Below are 3,938 nucleotides of genomic sequence, written 5' to 3' on the forward strand. Positions count from 1 at the left end.
AGGGAACCTAAACAAGCTTCACGTTTGGACTGCATTTCAGTGCTGGCCCAGGGGGATCCAGGAAAGCGGGCGTCTGGCGACGCTCCTCAGACACCCATCTATCCAAAGCCTGCCTTGTCTTTGTTCTGATAAGCCATTCTCTTTTTAGATAGGGCGTATTTATCAGCGCGCTAGCGGGGGCACTTCCTGCGGGGGAGACTGGGGCTGGCGCAGGGGGGCGGGGCGCTGCCCGCGGAGCCGGGCGGAGGGCAAGCCGGGGGCAGGCCGGGCAAACTGCACGACAAGGCTTAGATCCCTGCGGGAGGCCACCAGGCCCTGCTGCGGACTGCTTACCAGCACTTGTTTGGGCCTGGAGCACGCAGCAGGTGCGGGACGCGCGTCCGGTAACCGGGATGGAACCCAGCGAGTACGGGCCCTGCGGGGGGCCCCGGGGCCGCGAAGCAGAAGTCCGCCCCAAGGGCTCAGTCCGGTCCGGCAGACACAGGGAAGTCTGTGTGTGAGCATCACTCCCTGGAGCCAGCTCTGCCCACGCCCTTCCCGCTGCACACACCCGGGGGCGGGGCCGGGGTGGGCCCCGGGGGTCAGCGCCGGAGGGTGGGCGGAGCTGGTGGGGGGACGGGGCGGGGGCGAGCGGGATGGGGGATGGGCGGGGGGCAGGGGTCTCCCACGGGACCAAGGAAGGCTCCTCCCCGGGGAGTCAGTGCCTAGCAGGTGGGCAGGAGCAGGTGGGGGGACGGGGCGGGGGCGAGCGGGATGGGGGAGGGGCGGGGGCAGGGGTCTCCCACGGCTCTGCCTGCCCCCGAGCCCGCTGTGGGCAGACCCCTTGGCGTGGAGCACCACGGAAAGAGCCCTTGAAAAACCCAGACGAAGAGCGCCAAAGGTGCAGCCCAAGAATGACCTTGGCCCCCCCGCAAGGGACCTGGCACCCGGTGCCCCGACCTGCCCAGAACAGTGCCTCTGCCCGCTGGTGACTTGCCGTCATTCCTGAGTGGTTACTGCCCCAGCCACTGCTTCCCGTGGAAGCCTGGTGTCCCCCCTCAGTGAATGCCATCACCACCCTCCCCTCCCTCGGTCCTGGCAGAAACTCCAGCGTTAACTCGGAACTTTCTCGTCCTTTGTTCTATTCCTGTCAGTCAGAACGTGTTCGAATTAGATTCCTTCTCTCCTTTCCAGGAGGACTTAGTTCAGAGCCTCATCCATCCTTCTGCAGACCCCTGCTGACTCCAGGCCCGTCTCTCCTCCAAAAGGCACCTCAGCACCGCGTTCTGTCACTCTGGATCCCAGCCGAGGCCTCTGCCATGGGGTCAGGCCTGCAGTCCGTAGCGTGGGGACCCTGCAGTGCCCTCCACCACAGCCCTCAGCGGCACCAGCCCCGCCCCGGGGGCTCTGGAGGGGCCCCCCGGCCGGCCAGCAGGTCTCTGTGCGCCGGGAGCGCTCTCCTGCAGCTCGACCACCCCCCACTTACACCGTAACGCCCAGCGCCCCTGGGACCCCCAGACCCCCACTTACACGGTAACGCCCAGCGCCCCTGGGACCCCCAGACCCCCACTTACACGGTAACGCCCAGCGCCCCTGGGACCCCCAGACCCCCACTTACACGGTAACGCCCAGCGCCCCTGGGACCCTCAGACCCCCACTTACACGGTAACGCCCAGCGCCCCTGGGACCCCCAGACCCCCACTTACACGGTAACGCCCAGCGCCCCTGGGACCCTCAGACCCCCACTTACACGCTTACAGGCTGGCTCGGCGGCTGTCCTACAGACAGCTAGCGCCCCTGGGACCCTCAGAATTTCCTGCAGACCTCCTGGACCCCACTCTGCCCCTGGGTCGGGCAGGGGGGCCGGTGTCTGGGGTGTCTTGCCTCTGTTAGAGCTCTTGTTGAGTGTAGACATGGGCTACACCTCACTTGCCATGAGACCGGGGGCTTCTTTATTCACTCAACAAACGTTATAGCACTTGAGTGAACCAGGCACTCCTCCAGGCACTGGGATCCAGCAGTGAACAGATAGACAAAAGCCCCTCCTCTTGGAGCCTACAGCCTAGTGGAGGGAGCAACAGACAATGAATAAAATGAAGCCCTTGCGTGGTGCTGAGTTTGGGGGGCGGGGCGGGGCTGAGGTTTAAAGAACCTGGTCGGGGAGGAAAGCGCCGGAGCTGTCTAATTACGTTTTCTCTTTCTGCGGTGTTTTTGTGAACTTTGGACCAGGAATACAAGGAATTTAATCCAGGTCCCGAGGCACTTTGTAAATATCTTTCCAAACTTCAACTAGGTCAGCTGTGCTCATCACTGCAGAGGGCTGGAAAAACACTTTGTGCAGTCCAGAGAGCTGCTTTCGCTCCCGGGATCAGGCTCGTCGGGTGGGAGGCCAGGACACGGCCCCACATGTCCCACTGATGCCCGCGCTTCTGTAAGGTCGCTGCCGCATTGTTGTACGGGTCAGCTGCGTTTACATAGAGGGGCGGTAATGGGAATTCCTCATCCTGAGCAAAACCTTTGACAGTGAGAAGTGCTGGTTTGTGATAGGAATTCTGTGTTTCTGGGAGCTGTAGCCAGCCCTCCACCGACTGTAGACGAGATGGACGGAGTTTCAGGTTCAGGTGACACTACATTGCCAGAGGGTTGGAAATGCACAGGGTCAGAGCTGATAGGTTCCACGGTGACCTCACATGGACTCGCCTGGAACATTCCAAACCTGCGCGGCTTCCGTACATTCAGAAAGCAAGAATCGTGCAGTAATTCCTATTCGTTTTTGGATGTTGAAAAGTCTGCAGGGTGGACGGGCCCATTTTCGCCAGCAAAGGCGTTGACCCTGGCTTGTCCAGCGTGGGTGGTCCGGTCATGGCCGGCCCTGCTCTCCCAGTTATTGGGGTCTGTTTGGGATTCTACCGTGAGCTGTGCACCGCACAGCTGGTTGAACACTGTGGGTGCTTAGTAAACATTTGACCAGATTTGCGGAAAGACGGTTGGCAGTGGCCCAGAGGGGTTCCTGTTCATCAGAAGTCACCTCGTAGTGGCCCTAGTTAGTCCCAGTGTCCTATACTCAGGTGCAGGGCTCCCTTCGTCACAGACTTGACGGTCACCGGCATGCTTTTCCTCCGTGTTAGAGCACAAAAAACAGCAGTTAGAAACAAGAACAGCAACAGATACGTGCGTGGTCCCACCCAGGATGCTGGGAGTCTCCTGCAGGTGGGCTACGCCCTGTGCATCGATGGACACGATTTGATGTTGCTACAACGGGCGGTCTCGTCTATGATGTGGGTGCAGTGGGGTGCCACTTACTGGAGGTGACACACTGAGGTATGGGCAGGAACCAATGGAAGAGGGGTTACTAGCTCTCGGAGAGTCTTGCCTCTTGAGTATGGGAGTTAGTGATCCATGAGCATGTGCATAGATACTTCTTTCACATTGATAATATATATCACGGACAGAAATATGAACATATATATTCATGAAAACATTCATGCATGCATATCAGTTAGGACCCTGACAGTTACAAAGAACAAGAAAATGAAAGCTATCTTTAAAAATGAAGGGAATTAGTTGGCCTCAGTAATTGAAAACTGCCTTCAGGTGTAGTTTGATCAAGGGTATAGCTCAATTACTGTCCTCCACGTGGCGGTTTTCCCTCTGCCCTGTCTCCACATGTAGCTGCGCCGAGCCTCCGGTCCATGCGGGAGGAGCTTCCAAGTCATTTCCTTTGAAAGCAAAGCAATGTTCCCCCAAACTGAATCTCCCTAAATTCCATATTCTCTTTCATTTTTATCTCTGTGGGACTTAGAAGGACAAGCAGTCCCCTTCTACAGCTGCTACTCAGAGCTGCGGGATTGTAGGAAAGGCCGAGTTTTATGCTTTATGTCTAATTACGACGGACGGTAAGTACCTCAAGTCGTACACTGGGCGTATGCCGCCGGCAATTGTCCTCCAGCTTTCTTTAA

This window comes from Halichoerus grypus, chromosome 9 (genome assembly GCF_964656455.1).
Source record: "Halichoerus grypus chromosome 9, mHalGry1.hap1.1, whole genome shotgun sequence".
In the NCBI taxonomy this organism is placed as follows: Eukaryota; Metazoa; Chordata; class Mammalia; order Carnivora; family Phocidae; genus Halichoerus; species Halichoerus grypus.